This window comes from Homarus americanus, unplaced genomic scaffold, assembly GCF_018991925.1.
Source record: "Homarus americanus isolate GMGI-L3 unplaced genomic scaffold, GMGI_Hamer_2.0 scaffold9514, whole genome shotgun sequence".
Taxonomy (NCBI): Eukaryota; Metazoa; Arthropoda; class Malacostraca; order Decapoda; family Nephropidae; genus Homarus; species Homarus americanus.
In genome coordinates this window covers 586,442-605,728 of record NW_024728474.1, presented here as the reverse complement: position 1 = coordinate 605,728, position 19,287 = coordinate 586,442, and the positions used below count along the sequence as shown (strand labels likewise).

The 19,287-nt window shown below is 45.1% G+C and overlaps 1 protein-coding gene across 2 annotated transcripts in view; it reads right to left on the bottom strand.

Moving 5' to 3' along the window:
- Positions 1–19,287, bottom strand: part of LOC121866101 — an 86,781-nt gene that overhangs the window by 32,832 nt on the left and 34,662 nt on the right. For both annotated transcript variants that reach the window (XM_042365697.1, XM_042365696.1), the window contains exon 3: positions 8,620–8,878. The gene's annotated coding sequence lies outside the window, so the exon portion shown is untranslated. The remainder of the gene's footprint in view (positions 1–8,619; positions 8,879–19,287) is intronic.

The following is a 19,287-nucleotide window of genomic DNA, read 5'->3' as shown; positions in this document are numbered from 1 at the left end:
TTCTTTTGTGGTGTTTCTTTGTTCTTTTGTGGTAGATTTAAGTAATTGGTATATCTTCAGGTTTTTCGGCCGAAGTATAATCATTATTTCATTATATGTTTCGGAAATGTTTTATGTTTTGTTGGCATCTCTTGAGTATTTTTCGGTATTTAATAAAACTTAGATATTTCGTATTATTTCACATCTATCTAACCAGATTTCCCGATCAGCGACATAAAACAATGTTAATTTTGTCGGATTACAGGAGGATTAGCGTCTCTCTTTCAGCTTATTTCACCCTAAGATTAACCAACCTTTTGTTAGCCTAACCTAATCTAACTTAAGGTAACCTAACTTAACCTAAACTAACGTAAAATAGCCTAACTTGAAGTAACTCCCCAAGTAAGGTAAGGGAATTTAATTATCAGGTGAAATAAACAACGGGGATAACCTCCATGTGATTCGTTTTGTCATCTTTTTGTGTCGATATCAGACTAAAGAAAACTAATCATGTTGCAGGGTTAACTCTCCAATCTGGGATGACTCTTTTTAACTCGCTCCTGCCAGCACTATGAGGAAGCCCCTCTCGGTATGGGGTTGATAAAGGCATGAAAGATTGCCTCAGCTCTGCTTGGGAAGCTTCAATGGCATAAGAGATTGGCCGTGTTCGTACTACCGACTCCCTCTGCCAGGAATTACGATCTAATCAAACCAAATTTCTCAGTAAACAGTCAACCATCTGGACGACAACGCCTGTGCTGTGTACCGGCATGGCTCTTAACCTTGATTTACACACACATCTACGCTGAATATAAATGTATTTTCAGAAAGGTGACAGTATACAAATACAGTGCAGTATGCAGCGACCAGGGTGGTGACATACACGGCTCAGCCCTGCCCATTGACATCACAAAGAGAAGACTCACTAAAGCTGAATATCCAGCTAAAAGAGAACCTCGACTCATCAGAGCTGACGATTCGAGGGAGCTTCCTGATAGGGGTTAGCTCATACGTCTGGCAGCAACAATAGACAGCAGGTGAGGGAGTGTACACATTCTCTTCCCATCACCAATACTTCCTCCAATTTAGCGAAACAGACAGGTCAGACCGGATGAACACAAGAGGCCATTAGCAATATTAAGTTATAACATATTTCAACATCTGTACCAACGTCTCCATTGGAATCAGAAACCGAGTCTCAGGGACAGAAACGTGCTAAGCTTTTCGTATAAGTCGGCCTCCAGGGTCATTGTAACCAAACTCAAGACTCACAGGCAACAGCATCGCTCTAGTGGTGGTGCAGCATTTCAGGTCAACGAGGGAATGCCTGTTGCGTTCTCGGCTCTCCCCTGACACACACTTACACGATCTGCAGGCGATCCACAACTTTTGGTCTTTAGTAACACGTTAATGATGCCTTTTAGCTCACTATATTATACAAAGGATTTATTTAGGGACAATATTCATATCCAACCACGGAAAAATAATCCCACTTTCTTATTTATACTCACCTACCCTCAAGCCGAGAGAGAGAGAGAGAGAGACTACCTCCAACAAGTTCCCCGCCCTCAGGTGATCTCAACAACATTACCAGTATCTAGTTTCTGAAAAATATCTCCCTCTCACCTCTCCCTCCCTGTTTCCCCCATTCCTTAACTTTCTCTCCCTCCCTCCTTACTCCTTCACTTCTCCTCCCCCCCCCCATCTCCCTCACTCTCCCCAAGGTCATTATCTGCCCCTGGTGAAGCGGATAATGAAACATAAGTTAGTTAACGTGATAGGAACAAAGATAATGAGGAGGGAAGGTGGAGGGAAGGAGGGAAGGTGGGGGGAGGAGGGAGGGAAGGTGGGAGGAGGGAGGGAGGGAAGGAGCAGGAGGAGGGGAGGGAGGGAAGGTGGGAGGGAGGGAGGGAGGAGGGGAGGGAGGGAGGGAGGAGGAGGAAGCGTGGGAGGAGGGAGGAGGAGGGAGGGAGGGAGGGAGGGAGGGAGGAAGACGAGTCACACCTACCTATGTCTTCCCTCTCTCACTCCTCCTCCCTACTTCCTCCCCTACTCCTCTCAACTTCCTTCCCCACTCCACCTCTTCCCTACGTCTAACCCCTCTCACTCCATCTTCTTTTTCCTACTTTCTCTCCCTCTCACTCCTCCCACTCCTCCCTCTCACCAGGCCAGGGTGACCCAATGAAGCCCCTGCACCACCAATATCGACTTTGAACTTGATTTAATTTACGCCCACTTCTTTTTCTTCCTTTCCTTTTTCTTTTCCTCATCTTTCTCCTCCTACTCCTCTTCCTTTTCTTCTTTTTATCTTCTTCTCCTTCTCTCTCCACCTCCGCCTCTTTAGCAGCAGCAACAACATTAACGACCTTCCTCTTCTACATCACATTCTTCCTCTTCTTCTCTTCCTCCTGCACCTTTTCCTTCTTTATATTCTTCTTCTTCATCATCTCCTTCCTCTTTCTTACAACTATTCCTCTTCCTCCTCCTCTTCTTCTTGTCGGGGTCAAATTTGGGGTTCCTCACGCCATACATACGTCTCATCCTCCTCAATTTCTTGGCTGTGGAACATTATGGGGAAGTCAAGGGTGATGGGGGCTGTTATGAGTGTGGGGGCTATTGTGAGTGTGGGGGCACAGAGTGTGGGGGGCTATTGTGAGGTGGGGGGTGTGAGTGTGGGGGGGGATTGTGTGAGTGTGAGTGGGGGCTATTGGGTGTGGGGGCTATTGTGTGTGTGGGGCAGAATGTGGGGTTATGAGTGTGGGGGCTATTGTGAGTGTGGGGGCTATTGTGAGTGTGGGGGCTATTGTGAGTGTGGGGGCTATTGAAGGTGCTACCAAGTTTTCTTCGATTCAGTTAAGGACGATGCTGAAGAGGATGACGATCGGTAAATATGGTGGTTTGCCGGAGACTTTTTTTTAATTTGCGAAATTTTTGGCATAGTGTACAGCTCTCTCTCTCTCTCTCTCTCTCTCTCTCTCTCTCTCTCTCATACACGCATGCAGACAAACCAACACAGACACACACACACACACACACACACACACACCAGCCTAAGCCTTTAAGACAAATGACAGGTGGAGTAATGCCGTGTGTCAGGAATACTATGAATAATAACCAAGAATAATACACACCACTCAGCTGCTCTTAGTCCCACTGAAATTATTCCCACCTTGCAACCGTTCCCATTGAATTTATTTACGCTTGGCAACTGTTCCCACTGAAATTATCCTTATTTAACACAATGTAACCGAGTCCCACTGAATTTATCCCCTCCTGGCTGCCGTTCCCACTGAAATTATTCTCGATCAACAGAAGGTACCCGAGACCCACTGAATTTATCTCCACAACACTCGGGTATACGCTGGCAGCCATCTTGGTACGATACGATCCGTCGCTGCTGTATCGAATTCCATCATCGACCAGAGACGGATTTGTGACTTTACGCTCCTGGAGAAATACCTAAGAGTTGCGGGCACGGCTGCTGGAACCACTCAGGTGTTGACATCTTTGTTTACAGGTAAATTTGTCATCAAGAGAATTCTTTGAAGTTAGTGATGTTACCTAAGTGTCGTTTTTTTAAATTATATACGATATTCTTAAGAAAGTTCATTTATAAGTACTCAATATAAGTGTTCAAGTCACTTATAACTCTCTAAAGTAAATTAGTGTGAGTCAGTATTATATTTTCATGTCTTATACGTCGGCCACAGCAGCGAGCAGACTAACATAGAACACCACCAGACTGTTCGTTTCTTCTAACTAGCAAACAAAATCACAGAAAACATTACCTGACACATTAACGGACGCTACAGCTGCTATTGAAATAAGGTTAAATTTAACTCTCTTGTTTTATTGTACAACAGACCACAGGAAGTTTGGTCACATGGCGAGCAACTGTTCGTCTGTCTATAATATAAATGTGTCGTTCTCTCTCACATTAGTTTCTACGTCAATGACAACAAAACCAAGTCCTTCTGAGTTAATTTTCACTTGGTAACAGTTCCCATTGAAATTATCCTCGGTTGACAACAACATACACAACTAGGTCCCACTGAAACTATCACCATCAACAACATACACAACTAGGTCCCACTGAAACTATCACCACCAACAACATACACAACTAGGTCCCACTGAAACTATCACCACCAACAACATACACAACTAGGTCCCACTGAAACTATCACCACCAACAACATACACAACTAGGTCCCACTGAAACTATCACCACCAACAACATACACAACTAGGTCCCACTGAAACTATCACCACCAACCACAACTTCTGGCAACAACGTAAAGCACAAAATTCGACTAAAAATTATTCCAGCTTCACAACAGGATCGTCTACTTACATACTGACAATAATGAAGCAGGGGCTGACTGTCGGGGGAATATGTGTGAATGTAGACACACAAATAATGTCTACCTGAGGTGCCATTAGAGAGATTGTTAATACCGAGTGAATTGTGTGTCGAGGAGAGCAAACTGTGTCAGTCTCTCCCTCGTCACCTTCTCATTCTCCCTGCCTCCCTCTTTCTCTCTTCCTCTTGTCTCCGTTTCTCTCTCTCTCTCTCACTCTCCCTTCCTTCCTTCTCTCTTCTACACATTATACATAATCTCCCTGCCGCCTCCACCTGTCTAAGATCTTCTCATGCCTTGTAAATCACTAAACAGCCTCAGGTGTACCTCCTCCCTCCCTCCCTCCTTCCCTTCCTGCACATGCCCTCTTTCTTCCCTCCCTTCCTCCTTCCACATTCCCTCCTTATGCCCTAATTCTTCCCTCCCTCCCTACACTTACACATTTCCCGCTTCCTTCCTTCCTTCATCACACCCTCTCCATGCCCTCCCTCCATGACCCTACTACCCTATGAACCGACTACCGACCGTTGCGGTGCTTTTTAAAGATTAGTAGGGTCATTACCTAATACCTGACCATTGTGGACCTGATCTCACCCTCCTCTGTATATATACACCTTGTTTTGTACTTCTCCTTAGTCTGTACTCACCCCTGAAGATGTGAATTACACGAAAGCGCTTGGGAACTTCGTGTTTTCTTGTGGTTATCAGCATATACCTAGATCACGCGCAACTACAGTGATTTACTTGCATATATATATACTTCATTTTTAGTCCATATAACACGCGTAGAACATATAATCAACGACCTCACCAGCCAGGAATCGAACCCTCGACCTACTGGGTGGGACTAGGGAGTGCTCCCGACTAACCCACAAGGTCAGTGTCCTTGTGGGTTAGTCGGTAGCATTCCCTAGTCCCACCCAGTAGGTCGAGGGTTCGATTCTTGGCTGGTGAGGTCGTTGATTATATATATATATATATATATATATATATATATATATATATATATATATATATATATATATATATATATATATATATCACTCCCTCGTTTCCTGGACTGGTGTATGTTAGGTTAGGTTAGGTTAGGTTAAGTTAGCTGTAATGTCTATTCATTGATTAACCAGCTCGTAAATAATTAATTATCGGTTAATATAATTAATTATACCGGTGGCATCTCCCCCTCCTCCCCGCTCGCCTGGTGATGACTAGAGAACGATAGGTGTTAAGGGAGGAGATTTAGGGGATACTAAAGGATTTATCGTCCGCCCCCTACCATGTGTCGCACCCCTGCCTTCCCACCTACCGGCGGCCTGTCAAATGATTCTGCGTGAAATGTGGAAATGGAGGAGGTGAAATATGAAGCAATATGTAGAGAATATTGATGAAGGGAGTCAGTGTAGGTTCTCACGATGCATACACGGGCCTCAGCACCATAAAAAAAGTGTTCTACATCACAACATTTTCAGTGATGAAATATGTCCAAAGAGAAGAGAGACAAGGACGACGAGGGTGTGTGAGGTCCTCAACTTCTTAAAATTTGTTTCTTGTAGGATACTAACACTTGTGATTCGTGCTTAATGACTCTTAGCAGTGACGCACCTAAAGCTAATACCTAGTGAACGGTGCTTAATGACCCTGATAGCTGAAACACCAACAAAAACAACATTACAATCTACTCATAACCTCTATGGTACAACAAAACTACAATGTAATTATTTTTCCACAACTCAACGATTAAAAAATATCAGAAAAATAATGTGGTTGAGGCAGGAGGAGGGCGAACACTGTCATCCCACAGCCTCAACAAACCCTCAACTGGGAGACGAAATTTCATCAGAAAGTTTGGGACGGGAAGCTGCAAGTTGGACCAGTAAATATAACTCACGTTCCTAGACCTTGACCCTAGATTGAACGAAGGGAACTCACGGAATAATCCCTCTCTTTCTCCTCCTCTCCCTTGCTATCTCTTCATACCTTCATCCTTTCTTCCTTCCCCCTTACTCTCCCTTTCCTTCTTCCTAACTCCCTCTTACCCCCGGCTTCCTCATCCACTCCCCCTCCCCAATCCCACTCCTTATTCCACCCTCCCCACTTCTTCCTCCCTTTGCCCCACCCCATTCCTCTTAAGTCATCGTACTGAAAGGGTCAAGTCATCGTGCTCAAGAGTTAAGTCATCGTGCTCAAGAGTTAAGTCATCGTGCTCAAGAGTTAAGTCATCGTGCTCAAGCGTTAGGTCATCGTACTCAAGGGTTAAGTCATCGTACTCAAGGGTTAAGTCATCGTACTCAAGGGCTATGTCATCGTACTCAAGGGATTAATTCTACGTTAAATTAAATTAGCGACACCTTCCTCTACCCCAACCAAGAACGTTTACACAGTGTATGGAAAGTTAGTTACGGTAACCACATTTAACACAGACAGACAGACAGAGGCAGACAGACAGACAGAGGCAGACAGAGACAGACTCAGCTGATCGACACACCTGGCGGGGAATAAGGACCACTGACGGGAGGGTCGAAATGACAAGGGAATTCCCCGATACACAAGTGAAGCTGGGACGGTGACTACTAGCAGAAGCAGACACCAGCAGCGGGCAGCAGAAGACAGAGAAACAGTGATCACAGAGTAGCAGACATCAGCAGCGGCCGAGGCAAAAATCTTGATCAAACGGAGCAGACACATCGATCACAGGCCAGAAGACACCTCCAGAGACCAGCAGAAGCAGGTATATCGATTACAGGCCAGCAGACAGGACTTCACGGCCTGCATCCTCACACACGCGACCTTCTCATCACCTGGAGCGGTCAGCCCTACCTTCTTTAATTAACTCTGATTACACCTGATACAGCGAGGGGAGGGGGGGCAAAAGGGGTGGCAGTTGTGGTAGGGATTGTAGTAGTAAGGGTGGTGGTGATGGTAGTGGTGGGGATAGTGGTAGTAGGGAGGTGGTAAGGATGTTGGTGGTGGTGGTAGTAGGTATGGTAGGGGGTACAGGTGATGGTAGTGATGGTGGTAGTCATGGGAAGGACAGGAGTGAGGGAAGGAGATACAACTCGGTCCTCCGTGAATCTCGTGTCCCTCTCCCCCACCTGAGACAGCGACCAGCCAGCAGACAGCGACCAGCCAGCAGACAGCGACCAGCCAGTTATGAGCGAAGCTGCAGTCTTACACAGCGCAGAAAAGTAACGTAATTCATAGTAACACGAGATACATAATTTGTCATTATATTTTGTGCTATTGGAAAAAAAATGGAATATTGACGTAATGGACGAGGTGGTAGAGGAGGAGGAAGAAGAAAAACAAGAAAAACATGAGAGAGAGAGAGAGAGCGAGAGAGAGAGAGAGAGAGAGAGAGAGAGAGAGAGAGAGAGAGAGAGAGAGAGAGAGAGAGTACAAAAGATCTGGGCTTACAAAGGCCTGGACATAGAATTAACGAGAGAGATGACAGAGGTAGGTGTGTGTGTGTGTGTGTGTGTGTGTGTGTGTGTGTGTGTGTGTGTGTGTGTGTGTGTGTGTGTGAGGTAGAAACACATTCCAAGTCTCCTGGCGACACTGGAGATGTTGATTATCCTCGTGGAAGGAAAGTACCCCAGGAGAGAAAGGAGGGAGAGAAAGGGGGAGAGAAAGGGGAGGAGATGAAGGAGAGGAGGGAGAGGAAGGACAGAGAGGGATAGATTATTTTGGGAGAGAATGGAAAGGAGAGTTCTGAGGAGAGGAGGATGAATGAGGAGAGGAGGGCGAGAGTGGGGGTGGGGCAGGAGGGAGGGATAGAGGAGAGGAGGGAGAGGACGGAGGGAGTCTGAGGAGTGGAGGAAGGGGCGGGAAGGAGGGGAAGAGATCGGGCAAGGGCGGAGATGAAGGAGGTTGGACGTGAGAGGGGAGGAGGAAAGGATAATGAGGGGGAGGAGAGTGAGGGAGGAGGAGAAGGAGGAGGAGAAGGAGGGGTAGGAGGAGGAGGAAGAGGAGAGGAGGGGAGGCAAGAGGAGGAGGAGGGGTAGGGAGGAGGGGAGGAAGAGGAGAGTGAGGGGAGAGGTAAGAGGAGGAGGAGGGGACAATGAGGAGGAGGGGAGAGTGAGGGGAGGGGGAGAGTGAGGGGGGAGGGGGAGAGTGAGGGGGAGTAAGGGGGAGGGGGAGAGTTATGAGGGGTAAAGGAGCCGCAAATAATTCACTTTTTATTGACTACTATTATAAGCCTCTCACCCTACCGTCTCTCTCACCCTACCGTCTCTCTCACCCTACCTCTTAAGGGTGAAGTCAACCCTAGATGTTGCCTCACCTTTCAGAGATACTGTGAAACTCTCAGGTCCTTCTGTTGCTGTTTAGACCGTTAACGGGTCCTATTTCCACTGTTATTCCTGCTGTTACCGTTCCTTGCTACTGTTGTATGGGCTGTAAACCACGACCTCTCCTCCACTGTTGATTCTGTTACTGTTAATTCTGTTGCAGGTGTTAGCTTCTGTGGGAACTACGCCTCTGTTCTTCTCCTCTGTTATTGTTTATGATCTTTCTCTTCCTCTTCTTCTTTCGTTCACATTCTGGAAAGGAGAGATAGAGAGAATAAAAGATTGCTATTAAAAAGTAACCTAACCTAACCTAACCTCACTCCTCCTTTCCCTCCTTTCCTTCCCTTTTCTCCCCCCCCCCTTTCCTTCCCTCTTTCTTTCCCCTTCCTCCCCCCCTTTCCTTCCCTCTCTCTTTACCCTCCCCCACTCCCTCCCTTCTGCCCGTGAAGGGTGAGGTAAGTAGCACACGTAGCACACATATTAGGTAACAAAGGTAACACGTACACTAGGTAACACAAGTAACACGCACACTAGGTAGCACAGGTAAGACCTACACACAGTAAGTAGCACAGGTAACACACACACTAGGTCTCACACACTTACACATACGAAATCACACACACTAAGTAACACACGTAACATTCAAGGCCAGGTATTGATCCAGTGAAACATTGAATGGTAAGTGTTGGCAGTGTGGGAGGTGAACCAATTGTGGTAAAAGATTCGAGAGAGAGAGAGAGAGAGAGAGAGAGAGAGAGAGAGAGAGAGAGAGAGAGAGAGAGAGAGAGAGAGAGAGAGAGAGAGAGAGAGGTGTGTGTGTGTGTGTGTGTGTGTGTGTGTGTGTGTGTGTACTGTCCTCAGCCACGGAAGGTATTCTGAATGTGAAAGGAAAGTTGGAATGATAGAACTGGGTTGTTGCGTAATAATAATGTATGTATGTGTATGTATGTATGTATGTATGTATGTATGTAGTGTATGTATGTGTCTAAGCTCTTTACGTGTGTTTGTGTGTTTATTTACGTTTATACGAGAGAGAGAGAGAGAGAGAGAGAGAGAGAGAGAGAGAGAGAGAGAGAGAGACCACACTCACGTAACACAAACTTAACACTAATTACCCCAAAATAATAAAAATACTCATCAAGATTATACGTCTCTTCTCCCTCACTCCAACCAAGACAAAAATCCATGAACAACTATCGGAAATTTTACCGCCTAAGACCTATTAATTGATATTCAATACCAATAGTTCTTTTCCAGTCGTAATTCTTAACAAAAAGGAGAATAGTTCCGCCTCACATAAACGAGAATATTGACAAGTTTTTTTTATATGCACCTACAGAGAAAATTCATTACTGGTTCAAAAAACGCGTTTCATTATTTTCTTTTTTTTCGATTCAATAACCTCAATATCAGAAGCCGTACACCATGTTTACACTTAAATGAACGCGTCTGGTGGAGGGTGGCCGCAGCCATTCTCTGTTTATCTGTTTATATATATATATATATATATATATATATATATATATATATATATATATATATATATATATATATATATATATATAGTTTTATTTTAATTACAATATTGGTTGCTCAGTGAACAGGACCAAAATCACGATTTAATTGTGGTGGTGGGAGCGGCAGTAGGGGATGGTGATTCAGGGTGGGCGCCCAAGGGCCTCTAGCTTCCAGGGGCCTCGCGCTCTCCTGGTTAGTAGTTATACAGTTCAGATGCAACACAAACTAGTTAAAGAGGCTGTGCTGAGGGGAAGCATTTTAGAGAAAGACTAAAATATACGAGTCATCAAATGAACACTTGTTCAACTTAACCAAATGGATGGAAGTGAAAAGAACGTTGTTTTCAGTGAACACCATAGATACACTCATGTTACAAGACTTAAATAAAGAAAAGGAACAGTGGTGATCGGTTCTAACACGTATTATAGCAGTTGTGCAGTGCCTAGCTGAGCACAACTCTGCTTTGGACAAGTCAATGAGTGTTGAAAATTCTCACGACATTGACGAAGCCAAATTGTTTCCAGAGCTTCCAGTACAGTACTCCGAGAACTCATTCACAAAGAAACAAAAAATGCACTTCAGGTCCTTCCTTCAGTTTCTCAACGGTTCCTTTCCTAATGCAGAAATAGAGTATAGGAATTTGATGACAGTCACAGTGGCATCAGGGGAGCTACCTAAGGACAACTATGTCTCAAGAGGGGTTGAGTGGACTGGCTGTGTTGTCCATCGAAAAGGAACTGGCAGCAAGTTTGTGCTATAATGGACAGAGAGCAAGGAAGGTTAGGTTACAGCCGTTAGTTATGACGTCACAGCCTTCAGTGACGACTTCACACCGTCGGTCGAAGGGTAGGGTGTGGGGAGAGGGGGGTGTGGGGAGAGGGGGGGGGGGTGGGGAGAGGGGTGTGGGGAGAGGGGGGGGAGGGTGGGGAGAGGGGTGTGGGGAGAGGGGGGAGGGTGTGGGGAGAGGTGGGGGGGGTGTCACGTGACTGTCATTGGTTGTGTGTGACGGGCCGGTATTACCTGCCTCTTCTCTCTCCCTTCCTTTCTCTCACCTTTCTCACTCCCACTCTTCCCCACTCCCACTCTGCCCCTCTTTCTCACTCCCACTCTTCCCCTCTCTCACTCCCTACCTTAATAACACACTCCAGGTGACAGGTCTCCTACATAACAAAAGATTACTTTCCTCACCCCACCCACAGGAGGTCCTACCCATCACCTATAAATAACCTGACCTCCAACGACCTCACCTGACCTCCATCGACCTCACCTGACCCATTAAACGAGGGAGATAGCTGGAGCAAATCATCCTTGAAATAAAGAAGATAATTGGTTAGTTGTCTCCACAGTTAAAGGTATTGTTGACATTACGGCCACACCGGTATGCAACGAAGGATGTGATTGGATGAGGGTATTTATGTCAACAAGAGGTGCTATTGGTCATCTTTGCCAGAGGAGTATACACTCTTAAGGATACCTATACTATATTTATGTATATACAAACTCCCGCAAGAGCCACTCAAAGTATACATTATCAGTATGCAATCAATAAAACGCACACGCACACACGCAACCCCCCCCCCCACCACTCACACCCACACTTGCATGTTACCTGGCCATCAGACTGACCTATACTGGCTCAGGGGTTCAGGCTATCACAATTCAGGACCAATTACTGTATTTTGTGGAAGAGAATAAATTGACCAGAGTCCAACAGGTAGAAACTTCCCATTTCTGACTCCCCAATTATTGCATTTTGTTGCTATAAAATAAATTACTTCCTGACGTACGAGTTCAGGGGCCTTATTTCAGGTCCACCAATTAAATAACTTTGTATCTGGGATTAAATATGGGTTGGGTTGGGTTAAGTTAGGTTAGGTCCCTCTCGCCTTCCCTCCAGCACTACCTTCACCATCAGCTCACGAACTCGCTTACTCTTAACAGTTAACCTAACCCCGAGCCTTGCTGTCAGCCGCGATGTTCCGTCACCTTAACCACCCGTAGACAGACAGACAGAGAGAGAGAGAGAGAGAGAGAGAGAGAGAGAGAGAGAGAGAGAGAGAGAGAGAGAGAGAGAGAGAGAGAGAGAGAGAGACACAACACACACACACACACACTTCATCAATACTAAAACAAGAGTTCATTGATCCCCCTTCTATATTCATCAGCGCTAAAATGAAATTCACTTCAATATCAGGAGCTGGATTCACTTAGCATTCTGTACGATTATTTTGTATCCTGACTGATGCTAAGTGAACGTGTCTAGTTAAGGCAGAGTATTTAACCTTTTCCCTATAACTGGTACTAAGTGAACGAGTCTAATTAAGGGTCTTTAGTGTAATTGTTTCTAATGTTCTGACCTCACTAGGGGAAAGGTCACGGCAGGGTTAGTCTCCTAGCTGATAATTATCAGATATGCCAAAGGTTATGTGTGGGTCTGGGGTCTGCGAGTTTGTTGGCTAAGCTGAATGGGCCATGGAAGAATTGGGAGAGGGCCAAGGAAGCAAATAGAGAGGGCCACGTTGGAGCAGAACCTGAAATTAAAAAAGAAGAGATGGCGAGATTGAAGGAGGTGGACAGGAAAGCCGAAAGGGGTTCGACGAAAATTCAAGAGAGGAAGGCCAGAGGAGAGGGATGACCAAACTGGTGATGAAGAAACACGCCACATATGTCAACAATGACATCAGCAGCTAAGTGTACCAACTTTTCAGTCTTGATAGACAATTGGACGCGTACAGTCAGACAGGGCTGGCTGCCAGCGCATAAAAACTTAATTGTTGCAGACTCACAGGTAAAGGTACTGACAGCTTTGTGGTAAAAAAAACATAACAGATGAGGGTGGCTGCTGCCAGTGAGCTGGGGTGGGGATATATCATTAAGGATGGACAATGTCTTTTGCCCCAGGGCGGGAACAAAACCCATTAACATTCTGCCCGTGCAGAGTAAATGCATACATACCTCAGGGAGCGAGAGCTTCTGACAAGTTCAAAGCAGCTATAGATCGTATTAGACGAAGGAGGATCCCATCATAGTGCGGTGTCCTGCCTAGAAGGAGAGCTGGCAGAATGGTTGTCAACGGCAGTTGGGTGTCAAATTGACTGTCTTGACAGATATTGCAAGTCAATATCAGTCCCATTCATTGACAACTGGGACAACTTCTACGGCAGAAGGGACCTTTATGCTAGGAATGGGGTGCACCTGTCTAGGGATGGGGTAGCAACCCTGGCTGGGGCTCTAGAGGGGGCAGTTCAAAAGATACCGAAGTCTCTAAACTGCTAGGAGAACATATGAGCACGGGGGTGGAGGAGACTGCAGTGTGCAGTGGGAGCGAGTAAACAAAGTGAAAGATTACAGGGAAATAGTGTTAGGAATGATGACAAAACTAAATTAGACAGGGAGTTTAAAACTAAACGCGGTAAGGGGAGGACTCAGAACACGTTTAACTTAAATGTATAGTACGCAAACAGTAGAAGTATGAGAAACAAAATGGATGATATTAGGGCCTTGGTATGTACCGAAAAAATCGATATAATAGCATTCACTGAAACATGGATCAACCTAGACACACGTGAGTTACCGGTCGAATACCAAATTGCGGGTTACAAACTGTTCCATACCGATAGGCAGACCAGGAAAGGAGGCGGAGCAGCAATCTATGTTAGGGATAATCTGAAGTGTGAAATAAATAAGGAAATAAAACTGAGCGGAATACAGAAACAATTTGGATAGAATTAAGCGACGGTAGGGAAAAATTAATCACAGGAGTAATATATAGACCTCCCAATCTTGATAGAGTCAATGAGCGACTTATCTGGGATGAATTGCGCAGGGCGTCCATACACAACAAAGTCTGTATAGTAGGCGACTTTAACCTTGGCCAAATAGACTGGACTGACCTTACAGGTAACTCAGAATCAGAGGATTTTTTCGAGACGATCCAGGACTGTTTTCTAAGTCAACATATAACCGAACCCACCCGGGGTAATAATATACTCGATTTAGTTCTGTCAAACAGAGAAAACCTCATTGGTAATGTCGAGGTAGAGAACGAACTTGCAAACAGAGATCACAAAGAAATTAGATTCCAGTTAGATTTTCAGGGCAGACGTAAGGAAAATTCCACTAAAGTACCAGATTTCAGAAGGGCAAACTTTGACAGTTTAAAGAGTCAGCTGAGAGAGGAGGTGTTGCGCTTGGCCGTGAACCTGACAGATGACACCGACCTGATAACGAGATCTGAGATTGCCGAGTTCCACGACAATTTAAATAGTGAGTTACTCAATGCACAAAGGCAGAAAATACCATACAAAAAACTCAGATCAGACAACAATGACCCTAAATGGATAAATAATTATTTAAAGAACGTCATTGGCCAAAGGAAGGCTATAGGTAGAAGGATAAATCGTGGCGAAATTCACCTCCGGGATTATTATAGGGTATTGGCGAGTAGGGTTAAAACCGAGATAAGGAAAGCCAAGAGGAATAATGAGGTAAGGATAGCAAGGGAGGCGAAGACAAACCCCAAAGGATTCTACCAAATGTATCAAACTAAAACACGAGAAAAGATTGGACCAATACGGTCAGACACCGGCGAGCTCACTGATAACGACAGAGAAATGAGCAATAATTTGAATAAATATTTTTCAACAGTTTTCACCACAGAAAATTTAAACATGATACCCGGGGCACCGACTTTTTTCAGACATAGTGAAGAAAACAAATTAAGCGAGATAGTAGTGACTAGTAACGATGTTAGTAAGCAAATAGACAAACTAAAGCCTAATAAGTCACCTGGTCCCGATGAGATATTTGCCAGAGTATTAAAGGAATGTAAGGAAGAGCTTAGTATGCCCTTAGCAAAGTTGTTTAACATGTCCTTAAAAACAGGTGTAGTATCAGAATCCTAGAGGATAGCAAATGTAATACCGATTTTCAAGAAGGGGGATAGATCACTATCCTCTAACTACCGCCCAATCAGTCTAACATCAATAGTAGGCAAATTACTGGAAGCAATCATTTCAAGCTCTATTCGAAATCACCTGGAGAAGCACAGATTGATCAATGATTCCCAGCATGGCTTCACAAGCGGACGTTCATGTCTAACTAATCTATTAACATTCTTTTTATCAGTTTTCGAATAGGTGGACGAGGGGCACAATTATGATGTGGTATATCTCGACTTTAGGAAAGCCTTCGACAGAGTCCCCCACGAAAGACTAATTAGAAAGGTAGAAGCACATGGCATCAAAGGTAATATCCTTAAATGGGTTAGGGCGTGGTTACAGGACAGGAAACAGCGAGTGAGCATTAATGGCACTAAGTCCCATTGGAGCAACGTCACAAGTGGAGTTCCCCAAGGCTCAGTACTTGGACCATTATTATTTATTATATACATAAACGACATAGATATCGGCATAGACAGCAACATAAGCAAATTTGCTGATGACACTAAAATAGGACATGTTATTAAATCTGACGAGGACTCCACAAAACTCCAGGAAGATCTAAACAAATTTGTCGAATGGTCTGAAAAATGGCAGATGAAATTCAACGTGGACAAATGTAAAGTACTCAGTATAGGAGATGTAAACAGGGAAGCCAGATACCAGATGAACAACGATGCCATAGAGAAATCCGACTGCGAGAGAGATTTAGGAGTAATGATAAGTAGGAACCTTAAGCCAAGTAAACAATGTGTTTTTGCTCGTAACAAGGTTAATAAAGTACTTGGGTTCATACAAAGGAGTGTTAGTTACAAGACTAGCGAGGTCATCCTAAAACTGTATCCTGCTCTTGTGAGACCACACCTGGATTACGCAGTTCAGTTCTGGTCACCGTATTACAGAATGGATATAGAATCCTTGGAAAGAATTCGGAGGAGAATGACAAGACTAATCCAGGGCATTAGGACCCTTGAGTATAGAGACAGGTTAAAGCATCTTAATTTGCACTCCCTCGAGAGACGTAGAGCGAGGGGCGACCTGATAGAGGTGTATAAGTGGAAGGCAGGGCTAAACAAAGGAGACATTACAAAGGTACTCAAACTATCCAACCAGGAGCGAACTCGTAACAATGGTTTTGAATTAGACAAATTTTGATTTAGGCGTGAAATAGGTAAACACTGGTTTGGAAACAGAGTAGTGGATGAATGGAACAAGTTACCAAATATCATCATTAACTCGAATACGTTGAATAGCTTCAAACATAGGTTGGATGCTTATATGAGCAATAGGGGTTGGGTGTAAGCGGGACTGCCCAGTATGGGCCAATAGGCCCGCTGCAGTTTCCTCCATTCTTATGTTCTAACTGTTACTAAATAAACGTGTCAAGTTAAGGTAGAATCTTAATTTAATTCTCATATTTCCGACGTAAATTTCTAATATTTTATCTTATATCAGTCAGTTAGTATCGTTCTTACAGCTGCAGTTACGAGGACAATTCAACGTAAGGGTCTTTGAGAACCACCCCTGACCCCCAGAACCTACGTCATCAAACAGGTAAAACTAAACCACTGCAGAAGTCAACAATCCCAGTCAACTTTTGTCAACCGTTTCCTCACCCCTTTCAATCCACATTCTTTTTTCAATTTACATTATTTTTTACTCCATTTTTACTCCATCTTTCACTCCTATTCCTTTTGTTACTCCACCTTTTTCACTCCACGGTTTACGGCTGGAATGTTTGAGTGGTCTGTTCACTGCTTGTACTGTGAGTTACTTTATGTGGTGGTGGTGAGAAGAAAAGAACCAGTGTTATGTTTTGAAGTCGCAGAGAGAGAGAGAGAGAGAGAGAGAGAGAGAGAGAGTATACACACAAAGAACTTCCACACTCTAAACAAACTCAATTATCGACAAACACATCACACACTCACTAACATAAGCGTTACGCCCAAAATAATTACAGACTTCACAGCCTTGTATAACACGGTACACTCACACACACAGCGAGGAGAGTTTCCGCATCACTGTACGCCCAGATATTACGCTTGTTGAACTCCCAAGACCTTTAGTGCGTATCGCCCTCCTCAAATACGCTATGAATGGCTCCAGGGTACTGAGTATTACACCCCTTCCCTTCCACCCTTATCCCCCTTCCTACAACACCTCTACACCCCTTCCCTTTACACCCCAAACCCCCTTCCCTTTACACCCCAAAACCCCTTCTCTTTACACTAACCCCTTCCCTTTACACCCCTACCCCTTCCCCAACACTCCTCCCCTCCTCCTTAAGCATCCCCTACCTACTCCCCCAACACCCCTACCCCCCCTAAACCCTACCCCTCTTCCCTCACAGCCGTACTCGTGGGACAATGACAGACAGGCGAGGAATTAAAATCAGATCAGTTAATCTCCAGTGTCTTTCCTTCACATATGCAACAATAATTTCAAACCACCAGTACGAGAGAGAGAGAGACTGCATTATCACGGGTGAACTATTTCATGCTGACATTAAAAATATTTCCCGAGTAGAAATCATTTTTTTTTTCCTGGTCGGATTACACCAGTTAGATTAAGTCTATTTTCACTAAGCTCAACTGTATGTCCGACGTCACTAATTGTTGTATTTAAATTAAAGTTAAAGTTCTTATATCTACAACGTATTTTGCTTTTAATACAACACGTACAGATGGGAACAAAAACTCCCTTTACACCCCGGACATTCTGAACTGCTGGAACGAGTCTCTGAACCTAACCTTACCTAACCGACGAAGCAAATATATTGAATTTTGCATCACAGTAAATCCCAAAATCTTGCTTCCTCACAGACACAGGTGAGGCAGGCGTTACGTCACGGCTCCAGGTATACCTCTTACTGGACAAACCTTGCTATGTTTACACGGAATCTGACACGCACACACACACACACAAAGTTCCCCCTCTATCCTTGTATGTTTGTGTGTTTCTCAGTCATGTTTTTTGTGTCTCTCACTCCTCATATCTCTCAGGTGTGTGTCTCAGTCTTGTCTCGTGTGTGTGTCTCACTCCTCGTGTCTCTCAGGCGAGTCTCAAGAGGCTTTAATCTCACGGGCATCTTGCTGGAGGCTTAGTTATCCTCATATCCGGGTCTGGGCGGCTGGGGGTGGTAGAGGAGTGGAGCGGCTGGGGTGGTAGAGGTGGGCGGCTGGGGAGTAGTAGAGGTGGGCGGCTGGGGTGAGTAGAGGTGGGCGGCTGAGGATGGTAGAGGTGGGCGGCTGGGGAGTAGTGAAGGGTGGGCAGCTGGGCGTGGTAGAGGGTGAACTACTGGGGGGTGGCAAGGGGGACTCAGAAGCGTCAATAGGAGGTAGAGACGTCACTGGGGGAGGAGTGTTCTTGGGAGGGAAGCTGGGGAGAGGGCAGGGGAGAGAGGAAGCAGGGAATAAGGAGGAGGGGGACGGGGAGAAGAGGAGGAGGATGGGGGCGGGAGAGGAGGATTGGGGCAAGGAGGGGGACGGGGAAGGAGAGAGGAGGGGTTGGAGATGGAGGAAGGGAGGAGGAGGAAGAGAGGGAGGAGAGGGAAGAAAGGGAGGAGAGGAGGAGTGGGCGGGGAGGCTTAGGGAAAAAGGAGGAGGAGGATTATACAGAATCTTCCCCATACTGGTGTAGAAGGTCTTTTGCGCTGAGGATTTATCTGAGGAGCTTACAGATCTTGAAGGACTTTTCGGAGGCCGTCTAGCACTCCCAGGATGCTTCGACGCCTCGCTAAAGCTTCTTGTTAGTTTCAGTTTATGTATAAAACTCACCAGACGTCCCAAAGCTAGTGTAAGAATCCTAGTACATCCTAGTAGGTTCCTAGCTTGTTTCGGTTTTCATACACCACACGCAGGACATCCCACTGCTCGTGAAGGATTCCCAGAATATCCTAGTAGTAATACCCTAAGGTTCATAGGAAAGCTCACTGTTCGCGTAGGATTTCTAAAGCGTTTGCAGTCCTATAAAGATTTTCAGGACATTCTAGTGGTCTAGCAAGACTAAAACATCTCCTACCAGTCGTATTTATCTCATAGGATATCGTGTAGGATTCACAACTTGCTCTCAAAATCATATGACGCGTAGGGCTTCTTATAGGAGTCCAAAGGCTACAGTAGGACATTTCCTTGGATGAACGACATCAAAGAGATGGGTTTTACAGAACACAATTTTTATTCAGGCTTTGATCCCAGATTTACC